Source organism: Oncorhynchus mykiss, chromosome 3, assembly GCF_013265735.2.
Source record: "Oncorhynchus mykiss isolate Arlee chromosome 3, USDA_OmykA_1.1, whole genome shotgun sequence".
In the NCBI taxonomy this organism is placed as follows: domain Eukaryota; kingdom Metazoa; phylum Chordata; class Actinopteri; order Salmoniformes; family Salmonidae; genus Oncorhynchus; species Oncorhynchus mykiss.
Window position 1 is genome coordinate 14,942,792 of NC_048567.1, and position 25,977 is coordinate 14,968,768.

The following is a 25,977-nucleotide window of genomic DNA, read 5'->3' on the forward strand; positions in this document are numbered from 1 at the left end:
TCTCAACATCAGTCCCACCCCAGCATCCAGTAATCCAGGGTCTGGACAGAGAAGGCCCGGTGAAGAGGGGGACCATGTTGAAGCTGGTTTGTGTGTCCCAGGGAGGGAACCCACTGGCCACCCTACACTGGACCAAGATTCAGAGACTACACTCGGCTAAAGCTTAGAATCAGTAGTTCTTGGTGTTTTCTCCATCTTCTAGTTCTTTACTCTCTCTTTCAGAACTCACTCCCTTCCTACTGCAGCCAGTCAGTCACCTATTATGTTAGTGAATAACCCATAGCCCTGTCCTGTCTGCTTTTTACTAACTCATAATTCTGTCCTGTGGATCAGAATGGGGAGGTGATTTCCACCAGCTGGGAGGTGGACACAGAGTCGCGACGGGCCATCAGCCACCTGACCCTGCAGGTTAAACCACAGGACAACCAGGCCGAGCTGCACTGTGAAAGTGTCAACCAGGTGACCCCTGTCCCTCTGTCCGACAGCCTCAAGATCACTGTCCTCTGTGAGTCCCCGACTGCTAAGAGATACATGCACTTGAATGCTAGAACACACACACAGACACACAAAAGCGATGGCATGTTTGTGGCATGTTTCTGTTTATTCATTCATCCCAATCACAATGATATTAACATTAGTCCTAGCTCCAATACTGAAACTAATTCTGCATTAACACAAACTCTAATATCAATTTCATTAGTGAAACTAATGGCAATTATGACCCGGACCCATATTTCACACAGAAACTCATTTGAATCCCAGCTTGGTCTTTTACAGTGAGCTAATTTAACTGAATCGCTTCAATGCACAATCCAAAGGCAATAAAGCCGGCACTTTGTGTGACGATAATAATGCCAGGTAATAAATGATGCATTTTCACTTCACTGCATTGGAGATTTCTCTACTACCACGACTGGAAAACAAAAAGAGAATGATTCTTACTTCGCATCACACCAACTCTTCCTTCACGCCAACACTTGCTGTCTTTCTGCGTCAGTCAACGGTCTAAACCCCTCTCTTCTTCCTCTCCTATTCCATGTAAAAGCCATGTTTCCTCCTACCTATTCCTAGAGAGGACAAGACTTCTTAAAGTGATGTTGATGGACTAGAGATCGTTTCTTTACTTCTTCCTTTACCTTCAAATCCAGTCTTTCCATCCTTGCTAAAATATTGATCCTGACACAGAGCACTTTATTGACTGAATTTACTGTGTGTGTGTGTGTGTGTGTGTGTGTGTGTGTGTGTGTGTGTGTGTGTGTGTGTGTGTGTGCGTGCGTGCTCGTGCGTGTTTCAGTTGAGCCAAAGAAGGTGATGGTGCTGGGGTCGTTCGAGGCAAGAGAGGGGGAGGAGGTGACCCTGTGCTGTTAAACCTATACCAGTAACCCACCTGTACACATCCGCTGGTGGCTGGGCTTCAGGGAACTCAACACCACCGTGGTAAATGTGGAAGAGGTAGGGGCCCCCATTTACTTCGACACCCCCCCCCCCCCCCCGCACACACACAAAAAAAGCACCATTCTGCACTAACTGTCATTTTTATTCAGACATTTGGAACAACACAAATAAAAAATATAAAATATGTACAAAAATAAGACTCGTAAATATCAAAAAGGTAACAAAGACAAATAGAAACAAATAACTACAAATAGAAAGACAATCCAATCATTACACTGTTACCCTGTTGCTAACAAAAAACACAAATGAAACTAAATTGCACAAATCCTATATCACACAAATACACAAACAGAATAACACACTTATAAAGAAGAGAACCTGATTATTACACTATTGAACTTCAAACAAGAAACACACAAACTAAATTGCACAACTGCCATCTAAACCCTTGCTTGCCTTCCTTGATGCAAAGTCATCAATTACATCATCATAAGAAATCTGCCCAGCAATTGCATGGTTCATACTGATGAGAGCAAGGCCACTATGGCGTTCCTGTGACATGGTGGACCTTAGGCAGGATTTGGGCATTTCTATGTTTTGTGTTTCTATGACTTTCTGTCTCTGTGTTTTGGCCGAGTTGTCTCTGATTGGGAACCATACTTAGGTACCCTTTTTCCCACCTGTGTTTGTGGGAAGTTGACTTTCTTTATGGCACTTAGCCTTAAGCTTCACGGTTATGTTTTGTAGTGTGTATTGTTTTGTTCGGCATCTTTTCTTAATTAAAGAACATGTACGCTCACCACGCTGCGCCTTGGTCCGCTTCTTTCATCAGCCGTGACAGAACTTCCCACCACCAGAGGACCAAGCCGTGTGGCCAGGAGAGGCAGCCCCCCCCAAAAAAAATCTCTATGAGAGAGCTGCTGTGTTTGGTGCATGAGGCAAGACATTCGCCCTACGAGTTTGTCCTCGAGTTGATGTCACCTGAGTCAGCTCTCCATACTCGTCCTGAGGTGCTTGCTAGCCGTCTGGTGAAGACTGTGCCAGCCCCACGCACCAGGCCTCCTGTGCGCCTCCCAAGCCCTGCACGTCTTGTGCCAACTTGGCGCTCCAGACCTCCAGTGCGGTGAGTCCTGTGCCGGCTCTATGCACGGTTTCCCCAGTCCGCCAGGAGAACCCAGTGCTGCCTGTTCCAGCTCCCCGAACGTGCCGGGCTAAAGTGGGCTTGCAGCCAAGAGGAGCGGTGCAAGTGCTAAGCACCAGATCTCCAGTGCTCCCCTACAGCCCGGTATATCATGTGCCTCCTCCATGGACCAGGCCTCCAGTAGGTCTCCCCAGCCTGGTGAGTCCCGTGCCTGTTCCCAGAGCCAGGTCTCCTGTGTGTCTCCCCATCCTGGTGAGTCCTGTGCCTGCGCCCTCCAGTCCCGAGCTTCCAGCGACGCCCTCCAGTCCGGAGCTTCCAGCGACGCCCTCCAGTCCGGAGCTTTCAGTGTCGTCCTCCAGTCCGGAGCCTCCAGCGTCGTCCTCCAGTCCGGAGCCTCCAGAGGGCCCTTCAGTCCGGCGCTTCCAGCAACGCTCTACAGTCCGGAGCCCACAACGAGGGTGCCCAGTCCGGGGCCCACAACGAGGGTGCCCAGCCCGGGGTCTGCTACGAGGGTGCCCAGTCCGGGGCCCGCTACGAGGGTCCCCAGTCTGGGGTCGGCACCAGAGCCGCCACTGTGGAGAAATGCCCACCCAGACCCTCCCCTATAGGTTCAGGTTGTGCCACCTTTGGAGGGGGGAGATCCTTTTTATGTCTCTATTTTGGTTTGGGGTGGGAATTTCTATGTTTTGTGTTTCTATGATATTCTATCTCTATGTTTTGGCCGGGTATGGTTCTCAATCAGGGACAGCTGTCTATCATTGTCTCTGATCGGGAACCATACTTAGGTACCCTTTTTCCCACCTGTGTTTGTGGGAAGTTGACTTTCTTTATGGCACTTAGCCTTAAGCTTCACGGTTTTGTTTTGTAGTGTGTATTGTTTTGTTCAGCGTCTTTATCTTAATTAAAGAACATGTACGCTCACTACGCTGAACCTTGGTCCGCTCCTTTCATCAGCTATGATACATGGGTCCTGAGATCCTCAAAAGGTTCTACAGCTGCAACATCGAGAGCATCCGGTTGCATCACTGCCTGGCAAGGCAATTGCTCGGCCTCTGACCGCAAGGCACTACAGAGGGTAGTGCGCACGGCCCAGTACATCACTGGGGCTAAGCTGCCTGCCATCCAGGACCTCTGCACCAGGTTGTGTCAGAGGAAGGCCCTAAAAATTGTCAAAGACGCCAGCCACCCCAGTCATGGACTGTTCTCTCTACTATCACATGGCAAGTGGTACCGGAGTACCAAGTCTAGGACAAAAAGGCTTCTCAACAGTTTTTACCCCCAAGCCATAAGACTACTGAAGAAGTAAACAGATGGCTACCTGGATGATTTGCATTGTGTGCCTCCCCCAACCCCTCTTTTTACGCTGCTGCTGCACTCTGTTTATCATATATGCATAGTCACTTTAACTATATTTTAACTATATTCATGTACATACTACCTCAATTGGGCCGACCAAACAGTGCTCCCGCACATTGGCTAACCGGGCTATCTGCATTGTGTCCTGCCACCCACCACCCACCAACCCCTCTTTTACACTACTGCTACTCTCTGTTTATCATATATGCGTAGTCACTTTAACCATATCTACATGTACATACTACCTCAATCAGCCTGACTAACCGGTGTCTGTATGTTGCCTCGCTACTTTTATAGCCTCGCTACTGTATATAGCCTGTCTTTTTACTGTTGTTTTATTTCTTTACTTACAGTGCCTTGCGAAAGTATTCGGCCCCCTTGAACTTTGCGACCTTTTGCCACATTTCAGGCTTCAAACATAAAGATATAAAACTGTATTTTTTTTGTGAAGAATCAACAACAAGTGGGACACAATCATGAAGTGGAACGACATTTATTGGATATTTCAAACTGTTTTAACAAATCAAAAACTGAAAAATTGGCCGTGCAAAATTATTCAGCCCCTTTACTTTCAGTGCAGCAAACTCTCTCCAGAAGTTCAGTGAGGATCTCTGAATGATCCAATGTTGACCTAAATGACTAATGATGATAAATACAATCCACCTGTGTGTAATCAAGTCTCCGTATAAATGCACCTGCACTGTGATAGTCTCAGAGGTCCGTCAAAAGCGCAGAGAGCATCATGAAGAACAAGGAACACACCAGGCAGGTCCGAGATACTGTTGTGAAGACGTTTAAAGCCGGATTTGGATACAAAAATATTTCCCAAGCTTTAAACATCCCAAGGAGCACTGTGCAAGCGATAATATTGAAATGGAAGGAGTATCAGACCACTGCAAATCTACCAAGACCTGGCCGTCCCCCTAAAATTTCATCTCATACAAGGAGAAGACTGATCATAGATGCAGCCAAGAGGCCCATGATCACTCTGGATGAACTGCAGAGATCTATAGCTGAGGTGGGAGACTCTGTCCATAGGACATCAATCAGTCGAATATTGCACAAATCTGGCCTTTATGGAAGAGTGGCAAGAAGAAAGCCATTTCTTAAAGATATCCATAAAAAGTGTTGTTTAAAGTTTGCCACAAGCCACCTGGGAGACACACCAAACATGTGGAAGAAGGTGCTCTGGTCAGATGAAACCAAAATTGAACTTTTTGGCAACAATGCAAAACGTTATGTTTGGCGTAAAAGCAACACAGCTGAACACACCATCCCCACTGTCAAACATGGTGGTGGCAGCATCATGGTTTGGGCCTGCTTTTCTTCAGCAGGGACAGGGAAGATGGTTAAAATTGATGGGAAGATGGATGGAGCCAAATACAGGACCATTCTGGAGGAAAACCTGATGGAGTCTGCAAAAGACCTGAGACTGGGACGGAGATTTGTCTTCCAACAAGACAATGATCCAAAACATAAAGCAAAATCTACAATGGAATGGTTCAAAAATAAACATACCCAGGTGTTAGAATGGCCAAGTCAAAGTCCAGACCTGAATCCAATCGAGAATCTGTGGAATGAACTGAAAACTGCTGTTCACAAATGCTCTCCATCCAACCTCACTGAGCTCGAGCTGTTTTGCAAGGAGGAATGGGAAAAAATGTCAGTCTCTCAATGTGCAAAACTGATAGAGACATACCCCAAGCCACTTACAGCTGTAATCGCAGCAAAAGGTGGCGCTACAAAGTATTAACTTAAGGGGGCTGAATCATTTTGCACGGCCAATTTTTCAGTTTTGGATTTGTTAAAAAAGTTTGAAATATCCAATAAATGTCGTTCCACTTCATGATTGTGTCCCACTTGTTGTTGATTCTTCACAAAAAAATACAGTTTTACATCTTCATGTTTGAAGCCTGAAATGTGGCAAAAGGTCGCAAAGTTCAAGGGGGCCGAATACTTTCGCAAGGCACTGTACTTATTGTTCACCTGACACCTTTTTTGCACTATTGGTTAGAGCCTGTAAGTAAGCATTTCACTGTAATACCTGTTGTATTCGGCGCAAGTGACAAATAAACTTTGATTTGATTTATTTCTATTAGAATACACCAACCAACTTCTAGGGATTTTTTCACCACTCACCTAAGGTCTTCCTGAAATACTGGTGGTGGCAACTTCGTCCATGACTTTCATTCCTTGGGAAAAGAAAGTTAGGTGGTACCTCACCTGCTCCTCTGCGAACTAGTTGTGTCTGAATTCTGTCAGTCAGAACTGAATGTCAGTCAGCAGGGTCTGTAGACAGTGGTTCATCCTCAGCAGCAGGCTCTGTAGACAGTGGTTCATCCTCAGCAACAGGATTTGGTGGGGATGCTGCCACAAGGCATTTCTAATGGAGAGCACATGGGCATTAGTTTACACACGTTATTCACAGCATTTATAGTGGTGGAGATTCCCGCATACATAACCAGTTATAATAAAATCATCATTGTCACCTACAATGCGAAAACGTAAAACTTTGCAAAAGGGAAATTGACTTTGTTTATGTTATGCAGGGATGCACTGTCAGAATGTGAGTGTAGCTGGTGCATGAAGTCAGGCGCAGAAGAGCAAAATGAGTGAGCAACGTACTTTACTAAAAAAATAGGCACAAGAAACAAATACACTTGACCAATAACCAATGGTAAATATTACGCACGGGTGAACACAGCACCCGTCGAAGAACCAGCCATCATTGAACCGAACTGAACATAGAAATAATCACGCACATCAAACATGGGGGAAACAGAGGGCTAAATACATGAACATGTCATAGAATAATGAAAGCCAGGTGTGTAGAAAATAAAGACTAAACCAATGGAAAATGAAAGATGGATCAGCGATGGCTAGAAGACCAGTGACGTCGACCGCCGAACACCACCGAACAAGGAGAGGGACCAACCTCGGCGGAAGTCGTGACAGTACCCCCTCCTTGACGCGCAGCTCCAGCAGCGCACCAACACCGGTCTCGGGGACGACCCAGAGGGCGAGGGGCAGGGCGATCCGGATGGAGAAGGTGGAACTCCGGCAGAATCGATGGGTCTAACAAGTCCTCCACGGGCACCCAGCATCTCTCCTCCGGACCGTACCCCTCCCACTCTACGAGGTACTGAAGGCCCCTCGCCCAACGCCTCGAATCCAGTATGGATCGAACTGCATACGCCGGGGAGCCCTCGATGTCCAGAGGGGGCGGAAGAACCTCCCGCACCTCGGACTCCTGGAGTGGACCAGCCACCACCGGCCTGAGGAGAGACACATGGAACGAGGGGTTAATTCGATAATCGGGGGGAAGCTGTAACCTGTAACATACCTTGTTCAGTCTCCTCAGGACTTTGAAAGGCCCCACAAACCGCGGGCCCAGCTTCCAGGCAGGGGCAGGTTTCAGGTCGAGAGCCAGACCTGGTCCCCCGGTGCAAACCCTGGGGCCTCACTGCGGTGGCGATCTGCGCAGGTTTTCTGGTGCCTCACGGCCCGCTGAAGGTGCACATGAGTGGAGTCCCATGTCTCCTCAGTGCGCCTAAATCAGTCATCCACCGCAGGAGCCTCGATCTGGCTCTGATGCCAAGTAGCCAAAACCGGCTGGTACCACAGTGCAATAGGACCGCAGAAACCTATCCACATCCTGGTTCACTCTCTCCACCTTCCCGTTACTTTCGGGGTGAAAACCCGAGGTAAGGCTGACCGAGACCCCCAGACATTCCATGAACGCCCTCCAGCCCCTTGACGTGAACTGGGGACCTCGATCAGATACTATGTCCTCAGGCACCCTGTAGTGCCGGAAGGCGTGTGTAAACAGGGCCTCCGCAGTCTGTAGGGCCGTAGGGAGACCGGGCAAAGTGGTGTTACCCTGTGATGGAGGAAGATCCGTTAGGAAATCCACTGACAGGGGCGACCACGGCCGTTGTGGAAAGGGTAAGGGTTGTAACTTCCCTCTGGGCAAGTGCCTAGGGGCATTGTACTGGGCGCACACCGAGCAGGAGGAGACATAAACCCTCACGTCCTTAGCTAAAGTGGACCACCAGTACTTCCCACTAAGACAGCGCACTGTCCGACCGATGCCCGGATGACCAGAGGAGGGTGACATATGGGCCCAATAGATCAAACGGTCATGGACAGCAGACGGAACATACAGACAGCCCCGCTGGACATTGGAGGCGATTGGGCTCTGTACGTAATGCCCGTTCGATGTCCGCGTCCAGCTCCCTCACTACCGGTGCCATCAGGCAAATGGCCGGGAGTATGGGATTGGGATCCATGGGCCGCTCCTCTGTGTCATACATCCGGGACAGTGCGTCTGCCTTTGCGTTCTGGGAACCTGGTCTGTAGGATAGGGTGAAAACAAAACAGGTAAAAAACATGGCCCACCTTGCCTGGCGAGGATTCAGTCTCCTCGCCGCCCGGATGTACTCCAGATTGTGGTGGTCAGTCCATATGATAAAAGGGAGTTTAGCCCCCTCAAGCCAATGTCTTCAAGCCTTCAAAGCCTTGACGACAGCCAACAACTCTCGGTCCCCCACGTCATAGTTTCGCTCCACCGGGCAGAGCTTCTTCAAAAGGAAGGCACAGGGGCGGAGCTTTGGTGGCGTACCCGAGTGCTGAGAGAGCATGGCTCCTATCCCAGCCTTGGACGCGTCCACCTCCACTATGAACGCCAAAGAGAGATCCGGATGAGCCAGCACATGAGCCGAAGTAAACAGAGCCCTCAGCTGACCAAAAGCCCTGTCCGCCTCAGCTGACCACTGCAAACGCACCGGTCCCCCCTTCAGCAGTGAGGTAATGGGAGCCGCTACCTGACCAAAGCCCAGAATAAACCTCCGGTAGTAGTTGTCAAACCCTAGAAACCACTGCACTTCCTTTACCGTGGTGGGAGTCGGCCAATTAAGCATGGCTGTAATGCGGTCATTCTCCATCTCCACCCCTGAAGTGGTAATGCGGTACCCTAGGAAGGAGATGGACTGTTGGAAAAACAGGCATTTCTCAGCCTTGACGTACAGGTCATGCTCCAACAGTTGACCAAGCATGTGTCCCTGTGTATCAGAATGTCGTCAATATACACCACTACACCCTGCCCGTGCAGGTCCCGGAAAATCTCCTTTACAAAGGCCTGGAAGACTGACGGAGCATTCATCAACCCGTACGGCATGATGAGGTAGTGCCCTGAGGGTGTACTAAATGCTGTCTTCCACTTGTCCCTCTCCCGGATACGCACCAGGTTGTAAGCGCTCCTGAGATACAATTTTGTGAAGAAGCGCAACCCGTACATTGACTCAATCGCACTGGCTATGAGAGGTAGGGGGTAACTGTACCTCACCGTGATCTGGTTGATGCCTCAATAGTCAGTACACGGGCGTAGACCTCCATCCTTCTTCTTCACAAAAAAGAAACTCAAGGAGGCTGGTGAAGTGGAGGGCCGAATGTACCCCTGCTCCAGGGATTCGGAGACATATGTTTCCATAGCCGCCGTCTCCTCTTGTGACAGGGGATACACGTGACTCCTTGGAAGTGCTGCGTCTAGCAGGAGATTTATCGCACAATCCCCCCGTCGATGGGGTGGTAATTGAGTCGCCTCAATTACCAAATTGGCATATTCAGAGGGGATGCGCACGGTGGAGACCTGGTCTGGACTTTCCACCATAGTCGCACCAACGGAAACCCCCTAAACACCTCCCAGAGCACTCTCGTGACCAGGTGGGGTCATGACAGGCCAACCAGGCTATACCCAGCACCACGGGAAACACAGGAGAATCAATAAGGAAAAAACTTTTCTCCTTGTGATCCTCCCGAGTCACCATGCCCAGTGGAGTGGTGGCCTCCCTAATTAGCCCCGAACCCAATGCTCGACTATATAGGGCGTGAACTGGGAAGGGCATATCCACTGGAACAATAGGATCCCTAAACTATGGGAAAATGATCTGTCAATAAAGTTCCCAGCTGCGCCTGAATCTATGAGCGCCTTTTGCTGGGAATGCGGGGAAAACTCAGGAAAATGTATATACACAAACAGGTGTGCAACAGAGGCCTCTGGGTGAGCCTGGTGCCGACTTACCTGGGGTGATACAAGAGTGCCCTGCCTGCTTCCTCGACTTCCAGAGGAACCTCTCCAGCACCGACCGGCAGTGTGCCCTCTGCGGCCACAGATGGATGGACCGGCCCCTACTCCGGTCGCCCTACGTGCAGCACCTCCCAGCTCCATGGGCGTAGGAGCTGTGGTGCTGGGGGATGGAATTGAAAGACCCCGATCTGGACGTCCACGGGCAGTCAGCAGGATATCCAACCGGATGGACAGGTCCACCAGCTGGACAAAGGTGAGAGTGATGTCCCTGCAGGCCAACTCTCGACGGACGTCCTCACTTAAACTACAACGGTAGTGATCGATCAGGGCCCTGTCATTCATCCCGCGTTGGCGGCCAGGGTCCGAAAGTCCAGAGAGAACTCCTGTGCGCTCCTCGTCCCCTGGCTAAGTTGGACGAGACGTTCACCCGCCGCTCTACCCTCAGGTGGGTGGTCGAAAACTGGGTGAAATCTTCGAATTGGTCCATCACCGCCCCTCCTTCCTTCCATACGGCGTTGGCCCAGTCCAGGGCTTTCCCTGAGAGACAGGAGATGAGGGCGGACATGCTCTCACGTCCCGAAGGAGCCGGGTGGACGGTTGCTAGGTAGAGCTCCAGCTAGAGTAGGAACCCCTGACTTCCCGCAGCCGTCCCATCATACTCTTTCGGAAGATCGAGCCGAATCCCACTGGGACCGGGTGAAGGAGGGGTGAGTAGTGGCGTCCTTGGTGGTGATGGTGGAGGCACTGGAGGAACTTCCTTCTCTCCCAGTGGTCCAGATTCTGCAGGACACGATCCATGGCGATGCCGAGATGTTGTAACATGGCCGCATGCTGCTGGACGCGCTCCTCGACCCCTATACCAGGGTTGTCTGTTCCTGCTGACTCCATATGGTAGGTGCATGATTCTGTCAGAATGTGAGTGTAGCTGGTGCATGAAGTCAGGCGTAGTGAGTGCGCAACGTACTTTACTCAAAAAATAAAGGCACAAGGTAAACAAATACACTTGACCAATAATCAACGGTAAATATTACGCACACAGCACCCGTCGAAAAACCAGCCATCATGAACCGAACTGAACATAGAAATAATCACGTACAACAAACATGAGGGAAACAGAGGGTTAAATACATGAACATGTAATAGGATAATAAAAACCAGGTGTGTAGAAAATAAATACAAAACCAACGGAAAGTGAAAGATGGATCAGCGATGGCTAGAAGACCGGTGACGTCAACCGCCGAACGCCGCCAGAACAAGGAGAGGGACCGACCTCGGCGGAAGTCATGACATGCACACACACATACACACGTGCGCACAAACACACCTGAAGAATCCTGCTGGGGACAAGTGGGAGTAAATGGGTCTTCATCCTCATCCTCAGACTCAGACTCAGACAACATTTGTGAAGACACCTCCTCTGGCGCTAACAAGATGGCGCCGGAGGAGATGGCCGTCGTTTTACGGTCTCCTAACGAATTGTGCTATTATGTGTTTTTTTTTGCAATATTTGTAAATTATTTTGTACACAATGTTTCTGCAACCGTAAGAAAATAGCTTCTGGATATCAGGACTGCGTTCATTCACCTCTGTTATGGTTTTCTTCCGTCGAAAGAGAGGAGGACCAAAATGCAGCGTGGTTATCTTTATACATCTTTAATGAAGATGATAAAACGAACAATATACAAAAACAAGAAACTTGAAAACCCGAAACAGCCCTATCTGGTGCAAACAAACACAGAGACAGGAACAATCACCCACGACACACTCAAAGAATGTGGCTGCCTAAATATGGTTCCCAATCAGAGACAACGATAAACACCTGCCTCTGATTGAGAACCACTCCAGGCAACCATAGACTTTCCTAGACTACTATACTACACCACAATCCCATAACCTACAAAAAAACCCTAGACAAAACCCACCACATAAATAACCCATGTCACACCCTGGCCTAGCCAAAATAATAAAGAAAACACAAAATACTAAGGCCAGGGCATGACAACCTCGGATTAGACAAAGATTTCTTCAACAACAACAACAACAACAGCAGCAAGCAGGACTCACACGATATTCTCCAAACAACCCACAGGGCAGACATCCCAATTATTCGCAAAAGGAAGCGACGCAGAAGACGAAGAGCCGGATGCCTCGTCTGGACCCGCAGAAGACAACTAGGAAAGCTGCCATTACCGTCAATATCCCTCGCCACCGTGCAATCATTGGACAATAAACTAGACGAAAAGTTAAATTTAAATTTAAATTTAAGGAAGTCTCTAGATATTGCTCGTCTGAAGTTGAGTATATTGTGATAAACTGCAGGCCACACTACTTGCCTAGAGAGTTCTCAGCTATTTTCGTGGCTGTTTATTTACCACCACAGACAGATGCTGGCACTAAGACTGCACTCAGTCAGCTGTATAAGGAAATAAGCAAACAGGAAACCATTCACCCAGAGGCGGCGCTCCTAGTGGCCGGAGACTTTAATGCAGGGAAACTTAAATCAGTTCTACCAAATCTCTATCAACATGTTAAATGTGCAACCAGAGGGAAAATAATTCTAGATCACCTGCACTCCACACACAGAGATGCTCACACACACACAAAGCTCTCCCTCGCCATCCATTTGGTAAATCCGACCACAACTCTATCCTCCTGATTGCTGCTTACAAGCAAAAATTAAAGCAGGAAGCACCAGTGACTCGGTCTATAAAAAAATGGTCAGATGAAGCAGAAGCTAAACTACAGGACTGCTTTGCTATCACAGACTGGAATGTTCCGGGATTCTCTCCGATGACATTGAGGAATACACCACATCAGTCACTGGCTTTATCAATAAGTGCATTGAGGACGTCGTCCCCGCAGTGACTGTACGTATATATCCCAACCAGAAGCCATAGATTACAGGCAACATTCGCACTGAGCTAAAGGGTAGAGCTGTCGCTTTCAAGGTGCGGAACCTAACCCGGAAGCTTACAAGAAATCCCACTATGCCCTGCGACGAACCATCAAACAGGCAAAGCGTCAATACAGGGCTAAGTTGAATCATACTACACTGGCTCCGACGCTCGTCCGATGTGGCAGGGCTTGCAAACTATTACAGACCAGAAAGGGAAGCACAGCCGCAAGCTGCCAAGTGACACAAGCCTACCAGACGAGCTAAATCACTTCTATGCTCGCTTTGAGGCAAGCAACACTGAGGCATGCATGAGAGTATCAGCTGTTCCGGACGACAGTGTGATCACGCTCTCCATAGCCAACGTGAGTAAGACCTTTATACAGGTCAACATTCACAAGGCTGCGGGGCCAGACGGATTACCAGGACGTGACCTCCGGGCATGTGCTGACCAACTGGCAGGTGTCTTCACTGACATTTTCAACATGTCCCTGATTGAGTCTGTAATACCAACATGCTTCAAGCAGACCACCATAGTCCCTGTGCCCAAGAACACAAAGGCAACCTACCTAAATGACTACAGACCCGTAGCACTCATGTCCATAGCCATGAAGTGCTTTGAAAGGCTGGTAATGGCTCACATCAACAACATTATCCCAGAAACCCTAGACCCAATCCAATTTGCATTCCCCCCAAACAGATCCACAGATGATGCAATCTCTATTGCACTCCACACTGCCCTTTCCCACCTGGACAAAAGGAACACCTATGTGAGAATGCTGTTCATTGACTACAACTCAGCGTTCAACACAATAATACCCTCAAAGCTCATCACCAAGCTAAGGATCCTGGGACTAAACACCTCCCTCTGCAACTGGATCCTGGACTTCCTGACAGGCCGCCCCCAGGTGGTGAGGGTAGGTAGCAACACATCTGCCACGCTGATCCTCAAAACTGGATCTCCCCAGGGGTGCGTGCTCAGTCCCCTCCTGTACTCCCTGTTCACCCACGACTGCATGGCCAGGCACGACTCCAACACCATCATTAAGTTTGCTGATGACACAACAGACAGCCTGGTCACCGACAACAACGAGACAGCCTATAGGGAGGAGGTCAGAGACCTGGCCAGGTGGTGCCAGAATAACAACGTATCCTTCAATGTAACCATGACTAAGGAAATTATTGTGGACTACAGGAAAAGGAGCACCGAGCATGTCCCCATTCTCATCGCCGAGGCTGTAGTGGAGCAGGTTGAGAGCTTCAAATTCCTCGGTGTCCACATCATCAACAAACTAGATTGGTCCAAACACACCAAGACAGTCGTGAAGAGGGCGCGACAAAGCCTATTCCCCCCCAAGAAACTAAAAAGATTTGGCATGGGTCCTGAGATCCTCAAAAGGTTCTACAGCTGCAACATCGAAAGCATCCTGACCTGGTACGGCAATTGCTCGGCCTCCGACCGCAAGGCACTTCAGAGGGTAGTGCGTACGTCCCAGTACATCACTGGGGCAAAGCTGCCTGCCATCCAGGACCTCTACACCAGGCGGTGTCAGGCTCTAAAAATTGTCAAAGACCCCAGCCACCCCAGTCATAGACTGTTCTCTCTACTACCGCATGGCAAGTGGTACCGGAGTGCCAAGTCCAGGACAAAGAGGCTTCTCAACAGTTTTTACCCCCAAGCCATAAGACTCATGAACAGGTAACCAATTGTTACCCGGACTAATTGCATTAGTACTGTACAAAGTTAGAGGTGCGCTATTTGATAGATTCCCCTGCACCCCTGCCCCCCTCCCCATCTGGTACTTCTGAGTGGGAGACCTTCCCAGGCAGTACCCTGCCTAGCTCACAAACTAGAATCAGGGCGCCCACTCCGATAAGGTTAATTGACCCACAGGCCCACACGGTGACTTGATATCATTGATGTAATGTGCCAATGAGCGATAGAAAACTGATCGCGCAAATGCCACCATTTTTTGTGCGGGTGCCACATGCCAACCCAGGAAAGATACAGCCCTGGGCGGCTGCCCATGTCGCCCATACCTAAATCCGCCACTGCTGCATCATACACTATCAACCTACTTGCATGAAATAGCTCAGGAAATGTTTGAGTGAGCTAAACCAGACAGGTTCCAGACAGGAGAGCACATGGGGCAGAAAGTAATTGCCAAGGTCAACCAGAAAGTGACATTTATGGACAGAAAATACACATTTCTAGATAAAGGAAGCTTTTAAGCTTTTAAGCATGGGGCAGAAAACACTTCCAGCAGCATTAGTGCAGCCTCACTTTGGTGTGTACTACCTGGTACAGCAGCTCACTAAGTTCTTCAAGAACAAGCTACAGACAGCTCAGAATAAAACATAATGGGCCATTCTGAATTTTAGCCCTCAGGCTCATGTTGGCCCTTCTTAGCTCAGTGAACTACAGTGGCTATCAGTTGAAGCTGAGATTGGCCTCAGTGTACAGTCCCCCACCATCTAAAGAACTATCTTACTACTGTTAGGGACTCTCATTCCTACGCCACGAGAGGCAGTGCCACAGATTTTGTGCCATGTCGATTCAAGAGCAGTTCAGTTCAGAACGACAGAGGTAGAGTGGAACAAACTCCCGGCTGAGATAAAAACTGTTTCTGCCAGTCTTAGGTTCAAACACTACTGCAAGGCTTGGCTAATGTTGACATAGCCTCCTAGCAAAGTGTAAAGCCACTCTGCACTAGAGGAGTGATTTGGTAGATCTGCATATCTGCTTTTTTTGTAAATACGTAAATATGTGGACATTGTGTATAATGGAATGTATGGTACAGAGTGCCCATGTCACTTGTATTGCTCTGCAGCCACTTCAAATCAAATCAAATTGTATTTGTCACATGCGCAGAATACAACAGGTAGACCTTACCAGGAAATGCTTAGTTACAAGCCCTTAAGAGGCTGTGGAGCTCCAACTATATTTTAACCAATTATTCAACTCCTAGTTACACATTTTGTTAACTAACTGTCCAAATATCGGTTACACGAAAAAACTACTTGGAAACGCACATAAGCAGACACTTTGACGAAAAACATGAACATCTTGTCCCTACCTGCAGCTAGCAAGGAACATGGCGGAGAAGAACAGCCTGATGACCGAGTTCAAAATGAGATTCGCAAAATGAACAAAAATCTCGAAGAGAAAATTGCGAAAGTGGGCGAAATGTGGCTGAAATAAAACATACAATGGGTGCACTGAAAACAAAAGTGGACACACTCGACAACCAAGTTACACACGCAGAAGAGAGGATATCAAACGTGGAGGACAAGAACAACCGCCTAAACGACACTGTTAAAAAAATGGAGACTGTGATCGAAAAACTCACAAAACTACTTCAATACCAGGACAATTATAGTCGGAGAAACACACTTCGGATCAGAGGAGTTCCCAAGATCCACATAAATATGGAAGATTGTGTGAAAGACAATTTATGCAACCTTTATGCAACTTTGATAACACACCGGAGGATGTTAACATCATGCCCATCGAGAGAACACATCGGACACCGACGACACTGAACCCAGGACCATCCGCACGCAACCCCCGGCCTATTCTGGTGAAATTCTTACCATACATTGACAGGGAGAAGTTCCCGCTCAGAGCCAAAGAACTTAGGACTTTTCAATGGAAGGGGACCAATGTGAGTTTGGCTTTTCCAAAGAGGTTCAAGACAAGAGAAATGCGTTCACGGAGGTGAGGCATATGTGCATGAAACGAGGACTGAAATACTCGAAGCAATATCCTGCCGTATTCTGGGTTACTTTGAGAGGATCATTACATCATTTCACGAACCCAAAAGAGGCAAATGAGTGCGTCATGGACGTCAATGAGGCCGAACAAATTGAGTAGCGTGGTAGGCTTTGGAAGTTCCACATGGTGGCAATGGTTCATCACGGATGGACTAACATTTTTCTCTAAGGCGATAGAACTTCCCATGTTGTGAGTAACTGTCTCATCGAGTGTTTATGCTATGAATGTTGCCTGTAATTTATCTTTCTGGTTTACAGCTGACATCATTATAGTACTAGATTAAGCAAGACTATAGTCAAAGCATTCCATGCTGTACTATGACTATAGTGGGGATAAACATACTATATATTATTTTAGTTTTCATTCTAATAACAGCAATAGTGGGCCAATATAGACCACAACAGGCGTGTTCGTGCCATGAGTGACGGGCACAAGCCAGTGTTAGTCAGCTTATTTTAAGTTATCATTATGACTTATACCAGTCTCTCTTTTGTGTCTGACCTCAGTTTACATTCCTGACTTTTGGAGTTATACAGTTCATGTATCAGTCTTCACGAGAAAGGTCATCTCTTGTCTTTGCGAGAATAAGGGTCAGCCTGTCTTTATTTTTGATGTTTTGGTTGATTTATGTAATCTCTATGACATGTCATATCTGTCATTTCAAAATGTATATGGTCATGCCTATATTTGGCGTTGGTAAACATGGTAATTCTAGTTGGAGCTTCATCGCTCGGAAGACCTCGGACACTTCACATGGACGAAAGCCTGGTTTAGGGGTAGTGAGTTTGTTAATTTTGGACGTACATTTTTTTGTACCCTGTGGGGTTGGGGGATGTTTATGACATATTTGTTCTATGGAAAGTTTGGTGTTCTAGGTGGGGGGTACTACCAGTCGTTCGCTTTCATTGATTTGCTAAGCAGTGGCTATCAGAAACGCATTTTTTTTTATATTCTAACACTCGTCATGTTGTGGTAATAATATATTTACAACCTTTCTGATATGACCAATGTGATTAAAGTTACGTTGTGGAATATGAACGGACTAGGTTCATATTTAAAAAGACTTAAGGTATTGAATTGTCTTCAACAAAAACACTCAGACGTGGTTATGCTCCAAGAACCACCTACTGGAAAAGGATGCTCCTAGGGTGGGAGACAGATGGGTGGCTAGTGCTTACCATAATACATTCAACCCCCCAAAAATAGGTGTTTCTATTCTATTTTCCAAAGGTATACATGTTCAAGTGGAAAAATAATTTAACGATTTCAGGACAAAATATAATATTGGGAAATATTCATGCCCCAAATTCTAATGAACACAAGGGGAGACAGAGAGCTGGTTTCAAGCACAGGGTGCAGCAGGTGTTTATTGTAAAGGACCACAGAAGGAGGCAGGTAGCTGGGTCCAGTTGCAGGCAGAAGGTCATATACAGCGGTCCAAAAGGGCAACAGTACAGGTAGGGAAAAGGCTAGTAATGTAGTCCGGGAGATCAGGCAATAGGTTGATAACAGGAAATCCGATAGCCTAAAGTACAGGTAGGGTATAGGCAAGAGGCGTTGTTATTGAGGCAGGCCAAAACTATCATACATGGGAGGCGTAAATCACAGGAAACCCAGCGCTCTGAAAAATGTCACAAAACAAACAATACCTCACAGTGATGGGGTGCAAAGAACTGAACTAAATAGTGTGTGATAATGGCATACAGGTGTGTGAACAGGTGATTAAAATTCAGGTGATTGGGATCTAGAGAGTGAGCTGCATTCAGGGTATCTAAGTGTTTGATAGTGTGAGCTGGAAAGTGGGCTGGAAAGTGAGCTGCGTTCAGGCTATCTACGTGTTTGAGGGTGTGCGTTGGAAGCAGACATTACACAAATGAGGAGGACCCAGACTTCTTCCTTCAATTTAACAAAATAACATTGGATTTCGGTGATTTTTGTCTGATACTAGGGGGGGATTATAATCAGGCTCTGATGCTTATTTAGATAAATAAAAAACTGGTCTAACCAGGGCCTCAAAAACTCAAGAAGCAATTAAAACACTGTGTAAAGATGTTGGTCTTTATGAAATATGGAGATTGACCAATCCAACCGCTCATGATTACACATTAGTTTCAAATAGGCACACTGTTTATTCAAGCATTGACTACTTTCTGATCTCACACTCTGTCTGAGTTAAGTGGGTTCTTGCAATGTAGGCACGATAGCTATAACAGATCATGCAATCATTGATCTGACTGTTGGAATAGGAGAAGTAAGAGAAAATTGTAAATATTAGCGAATGAACACCAGCCTCTTATAGGACAAGGTGTTTTGTGAATTCCTTAAAACACACATTACGATATTATTTGAAACAAACAACAACAGTGTGAAACAGATACATATCTGGGAAGATTTTAAAGCGTACATACAGTATGTGGAGTAATGATACAACAATCCGCTACTATTAACAAACTAGATAAACAGAAAATGTATCAACTTGAAACAGAGCTTAAAACATGTATCTGGTAAATCTGACGAAAACCAAATACGAGCTGAATATTTTATTCAGTAAAAAAGCGGAATATTCCCTGTACAGGCTGAAGCAGAGATGGTACGAATCTGGTGTAAAGGCAGGGAAATTGTTTGCCAGTAAATTGAAATCTAGAGAAACAGATAGGCAAGTAGGTGGAATCAGAAATCGGACAGGCAAGCTGATTACCAATCATAAAGAAATAAACAATGTATTTGGAGACTTCTATCAGGAACTTTATACTTCAGATGGCCCTTTAGATATGCCGAAAGCAGAGGCATTCTTTCAGAATCTGAACCTTCCTAAATTAACAGAGGAAGACAGGATCTGGCTCGACCGCCCTATTACTTTGGAGGAATTGACCGAAACTATAAGACAAGCACCCAGTGGTAAAACTTCAGGGTTATATGGGATACCCAGTGATTTCTATAAAAGGTTTGCAGAGCAGCTTAGCCCAGAAATATTGAAAACATTTAACACATCGATTGACACAGGTGAGATCCCACCTTCTATGAGTGATGCAGTAATCCCCCTATTCCTCAGAAAGGGAACAGATCCCCATGGGTTGTGATGGAAAATTGTTAACAAAAATTCTGGACATGAAGGTGAATCATATCATTTTGAAAATCATAAATCCAGATCAGGGTGGATTTGTGAATGGCAGAACTTCATCTGATCATCTTAGACGCCTATTGCATGTCATCTGGAAGGCAAAATATTTTGATACTTCAGTGGCAGCCTTATCCCTAGATGCAGAGAAAGCCTTTGATAGGGTGGGCTGGGACTACCTGCATTATACTGTAAATACATTTGGATTTGGACAGGGCTTCCAAATATTATGAAACTTCTGTACAATGACCCCAAATCCACAGTAGTCACTAACGGATTACGATCATCTCAATTTTCTGTAGGATGAGGCACGAAACAAGGTGACTGTCTCTCACCCCTCCTATTTATTATTAGCATTAGAACCATTAGCCGAAGCCATTAGGCTGCGTAAGTCAATCAAAGTGATTCATATGGGAGGTAGGGAGAATAAACTACTGCTTTATGCAGACGACATATTACAAATAATATAAGACCTCCAACTCGCCATACCACCTTTACTGGACCTGGTAAATGGATTCTCAGAGATATCGGGCTATAAAGAAAACTGGACCAAATCTGAAGCAATGCCTCTATCAAAAAATGTCTGAGAAATGAGAAATGAGAAATGTCTGAGGTTTCAATGGGTCCCTAAAAACTTGAGGTACCTGGGGATAGTGTCTAGTGTCTGATTTCTGAAAATCTTGACCCACTATTGAACAAAAAAATTAAACTCCAGTTTAAGAGCTGGGATACACTACAAATCTCATTATGGGGTAGGATACAGGTTATAAAGATGGTCATAGCTCCTAAACTGAATTACGTCATCAGCATGTTACCGCTATCCATACCTGTCTATACTTTTAAATCCATAGACAAAATGATTACTGAGTTTGTTTGGGCCAAGATGAAACTAGTGATATTATAGGCAAAGACTGAGAAGGGAGGACTGAGAAGACTGAGAAGGGAGGATTAAAGCTCCCTAACATGCAATTGTGTCAAGGAGCCTTTGTGGCTTCCCAAATAGTCTCTCTCTTTATTGAGAACTCGACTAGGTCAATCTTGGTTGACACCTTTCGGAGCATCAGATTATTTGAGTCAACAAAATGTGGGACCCCAGAATCCAATAATGTCTCATACTAAAAATCTATGGAGCCAGATTCATAGGAGAGAGAGATCTTCACCTTTCTTGTTAAGCTATGCTTCGTTATGGAACAACCCTAAATTGAAAATAGATGGACACATGGTTTTCTGGAAAGATTGGTATAGAAAGGGGATAAAGAACATTGGTTGTCTTAATCAAGAAAATTACTTTTACCTCTTTTGAAGAGCTAAAGTCCAAGTATAATTTACAGAAACAAGACTTTTGGAGGTATCTCCAGCTTAGAGATTGTTTGCTAAAGGTAGAACAAAACAACAACAAATTCCCAGAAGGATCCTCCCTCTTATAAGGAATGGAATGTGGCCTTGGCAGAAACAGCTTCATATGACAGATTGATTCATAAAATGAATGGTAAACTTGAGATAGAAAATGATAACAATATGTAATGGCCTGATATACTACAGACATACATAGATGACTGGTTGGGGTAGGGATGTATTTTATTATAATTTTAATTGTTATTATTATTTAAATGTTCCTTTTGTTGTAATAGTTGTTATGGGGGGAGGGGGGGGGGGGGGGGGGTTGGGTGAAAAATGAAAAGTTTGTTTTCTTTTCTATCTTTGTGTGTGCGGTGCATTTGGGGGGTATTCACACCCCTGAATTTTTCCACATTTTGTTGCTTTGCAGCCTTGTTTTTTATTTGGTCTGTTTTGGAGTGGGGCTGTGGCATGGCAGGATGCGGGCGGGGAGTCTGGGTGCATTGTTGTAATATCGTAAAAAGAAACAATAAAAACGACAATACAAATAATTTAAAAGGGCATTTAGCTCGTCTGGTAGGCTCGCGTCCCTGGGCGACTTGTGTCCCTGGGCAGCTCACAGCTAGCTTTCCCTTTATAGTGCCTATGCCTACCAATAGAGGACAGCAATGGAAAGAACTCTTTGACTTTTTGTGTAAAACCATCTGTAATTTCGGTACATGAATTGGTTGCCTGCTGTGGCTTCTTTATGTATTTTAAATTGAATTGAGGTCAATACACACTTAAAATACTTAATTCAGATTTCAGACAGTCCAATTTGTACATCTCGAGTGCCCAATGACAAGCATCTGTGAGAGAAGCCTTAGATTCTGAAAGAACACATATTATTCTTCCCCGTGTAGAGTTTCCACCTTGACCACGTTGAATCTGTTCTTCATTCTCTCTCCGCTCTGAACAAAGTCCCACTATTCAGTCTATATTAGGATATGCTTAACACCCTGGCATCCTACAATCTAAGCTAGATGCCCTCAATCTCACAGAAATTATCAGGGAGCCTACCAGGTACAACTCTAAATCTGTAAACACGGGCACCCTCATAGATATCATCCTGACCAACCTGTCATCTATATACACCTCTGCTGTCTTCAACAAAGATCTTAGGGATCACTAACTTATTGCCTGCATCCATAATGGGTCCGCAGTCAAACGACCACCCCTCATCACTGTCAAACACTCCCTAAAACACTTCAGCGAGCAGGCCTTTCTAATCGACCTGGACCAGGTATCGTGGAAGGAAATTGACCTCATTCCATCAGTAGAGGATGCTTGGTTATTCTTTAAAAGTGTTTTCCTCACCATCTTGTATAAGCATGCCCCACTTAAAAAATGTTGAACTAAGGACAGATTTAACCCTTGCTTCACTCCAGACCTGACTGCCCTTGACCCACACAAAAACATCCTGTGGCGTACTGCATTAGCATCGAATAGCCCCCGCGATATGCAACTTTTCAGGGAAGTTAGAAACCATTATACACAGTCAGTTAGGAAAGCAAAGGCTAGCTTTTTCAAACAGAAATTTGCATCCTGTAGCACAAACTCTCAAAAGTTCTGGGACACTGTAAAGCCCATGGAGAATAAGAGCACCTCCTCCCAGCTGCGCACTGCACTGAGGCTAGGAATCAAATTAAATGAAATCAAATCAAATTTTATTTGTCACATACACATGGTTAGCAGATGTTAATGCGAGTGTAGCGAAATGCTTGTGCTTCTAGTTCCGACAATGCAGTAATAACCAACAAGTAATCTAACTAACAATTCCAAAACTACTGTCTTATACACAGTGTAAGGGGATAAAGAATATGTACATAAGGATATATGAATGAGTGATGGTACAGAGCAGCATAGGCAGGATACAGTAGATGGTATCGAGTACAGTATATACATGAGGTGAGTATGTAAACAAAGTGGCATAGTTAAAGTGGCTAGTGATACATGTATTACATAAGGATGCAGTCGATGATATAGAGTACAGTATATACGCATGCATATGAGATGAATAATGTAGGGTAAGTAACATTATATAAGGTAGCATTGTTTAAAGTGGCTAGTGATATATTTACATCATGTCACAATGTCGCCACTGATAAATCTGCGATAATCGAGAATTTCAATAAGCATTTTTCTACGGCTGGCCATGCTTTCCACCTGGCTACCCATACCCTGGTCAACAGCTCTGCACCCCCCACAGCAACTTTCCCAAGCCTAATCCATTTTTCCTTCACCCAAATCCAGATAGCTGATGTTCTGAAAGAGCTGCAAAATCTGGACCCTTACAAATCAGCTGGGATAGACAATCTGGACCCTCTCTTTCTAAAATTATCTGCAGCAATTGCTATCCTGTTCAACCTCTCTTTCGTATCGTCTGAGATCCCTAAAGATTGGAAAGCTACAGCGGTCTTCCCCCTCTTTAAAGGGGGAGACACTCTAGATCCAAAGTGTTATAGATCTATATCTACCCTACCCTACCTTTCTAAAGTCTCCGAAAGCCAAGTTAACAAACAGATCACCAACCATTTCGAATCCCACCGTACCGAATCTGCTATGCAATCTGGTTTCCGAGCTGGTCATGGGAACACCTCAGCCACGCTCAAGGTCCTAAACGACATCATAACCACGATCGATAAAAGACAATACTGTGCAGCCATCTTCATCGACATGGACAAGGCTTTCGACTCTGTCAATCACACCATTCTTATCGGCAGACTCAACAGCCTTGGTTTCTCAAATGACTGCTTCGTCTGGTTTCTCATATTGAGTTCAGTGTGTCAAATCGGAGGGCCTGTTGTCCGGACCTCTGGCAGTCTCAATGTGGGTGCCACAGGGTTCAATTCTCGGGCCAACTCTTTTCTCTGTATACATCAATGATGTCGCTCTTGCTGCTTGTGATTCTCTGATCCACCTCTACGCAGACGACTCCATTCTGTATACTTCTGGCCCTTCTTTGGAGACTGTGTTAACAAACTTCCAAAAGAGCTTCAATGCAAGTAAAACTAAATGCATGCTCTTCAACCGATCGCAGCCCACACCTGCCCGCCCATCTAGCATCACTACTCTGGACGGTTCTGACTTAGAATATGTGAACACCTACAAATACCTAGGTGTCTGGCTAGACTGTAAACTCTCCTTCCCGACTCACATTTAGCATCTCCAATGCAAAATTAAATCTAGGATCGGCTTCCTATTTCACAACAAAGCATCCTTCACTCATGCTGCCAAACATACCCTCGTAAAACTGACTATCCTACCAAGCCTTGAGTTCGGCGATGTCATTTACAAAATAACCTCCAACACTCTACTCACCAAATTTAATGTAGTCTATCACAGTGCCATCCGTTTTGTCACCAAAGCCCCATGTACTACCCACCACTGCGACCTGTATACTCTCGTTGGCTGGCCCTCGCTTCATATTCGTCACCGAACCTACTGGCTCCAGGTCATCTATAAGTCTTTGCTAGGTAAAGCCCCCCCTTATCTCAGTTCACTGGTCACCATAGCAGCACCCACCTGTAGCACGTGCTCCAGCAGGTACATTTCACTGGTCATCCCCAAAGCAAACTCCTCATTTGGCCGCCTTTCCTTCCAGTTCTCTGCTGCCAATGACTGGAACGAATTGCAAAAATCACTGAAGCTGGAGTCTTATATCTCCCTCACTAACTTAAGCATCAGCTGTCAGAGCAGCTTACCGATCATTGCACCTGTACATTTCCCATCTGTAAATAGCCCACCCAACTACCTCATCCCCATATTGTTATTTATTTTTGCTCCTTTGCACTCCAGTATCTCTACTTGCACATTCATCTTCTGCACATCTATCACTCCAGTGTTCAATTGCTAAATTGTAATTATTTCGCCACTATGGCCTATTTATTGCCTTACCTCCCTAATCTCACTACATTTGCACACACTGTATATATACTTTTCTATTGTGTTACTGACTGTATGTTTGTTTATTCTATGTGTAACTCTGTGTTGTTTTTGTCGCACTGCTTTGCCTTTTCTTTGCCAGGTCGCAGTTGTACATGTAACGGTCGTCTGATGAGGAAGGATCGGACCAAAGCGCAGCGTGGTAAGTGTTCATGATTTTTATTAACACTGAACACTAAAACAAAATAACAAAGTGAGAAATGACAACGAACAGTTCTGTCAGGTGCAGAAAACACTAAACAGAAAATAACTACCCACAAAACACAGGTGGGAAAAGGCTACCTAAGTATGGTTCCCATTCAGAGACAGCTGTCCCTGATTGAGAACCATACCCGGCCAAAAAATATAGAGATAGAAAATCATAGAAATACAAAACATAGAAAACTGTGCCCACCCAAATCACACCCTGACCAAACCAAAATAGAGACATAAAAAGCTCTCTAAGGTCAGGGCGTGACAGTGCCCTCCCCCCAAAGGTGCGGACTCCGGCCGCAAAACCTGAACCTATAGGAGAGGGTCTGGGTGGGCATTTCTCCGCGTTGGCGGCTCTGGTGCGGGACGTAGACCCCGCTCCACCTCTGGCTTGGCCCACTTTCGTGGCGCCTCTAGTGCGGGGACCCTCGCCGCCGACCCCAGACTGGGGACACTCTTTGCGGGCCCCGGACTGGGCACCCTCGTTGCGGGCCCCGGACTGGGCACCCTCGTAGCGGGCCCCCGGACTGGGCACCCTCCTTGGGTCCCCAGACTGGGCACCCTCGTTGGGGACCCCGGACTGGGCATCCTCTTTGCGGGCCCCGGACTGGGGACCTTCGTTGCGGGCCCCGGACCTGGCACCATTGTTGGAGGCTCCGGACTGGAGGGCGTCGCTGGAGGGAGGAGATGCAGAGACAGC

At 46.4% G+C, this 25,977-nt stretch overlaps 1 pseudogene; it reads left to right on the top strand.

Moving 5' to 3' along the window:
- Nucleotides 1-315: 315 nt before the first annotated feature.
- Nucleotides 316-25,977, top strand: part of LOC118944476 — a 41,039-nt pseudogene continuing 15,377 nt past the window's right edge.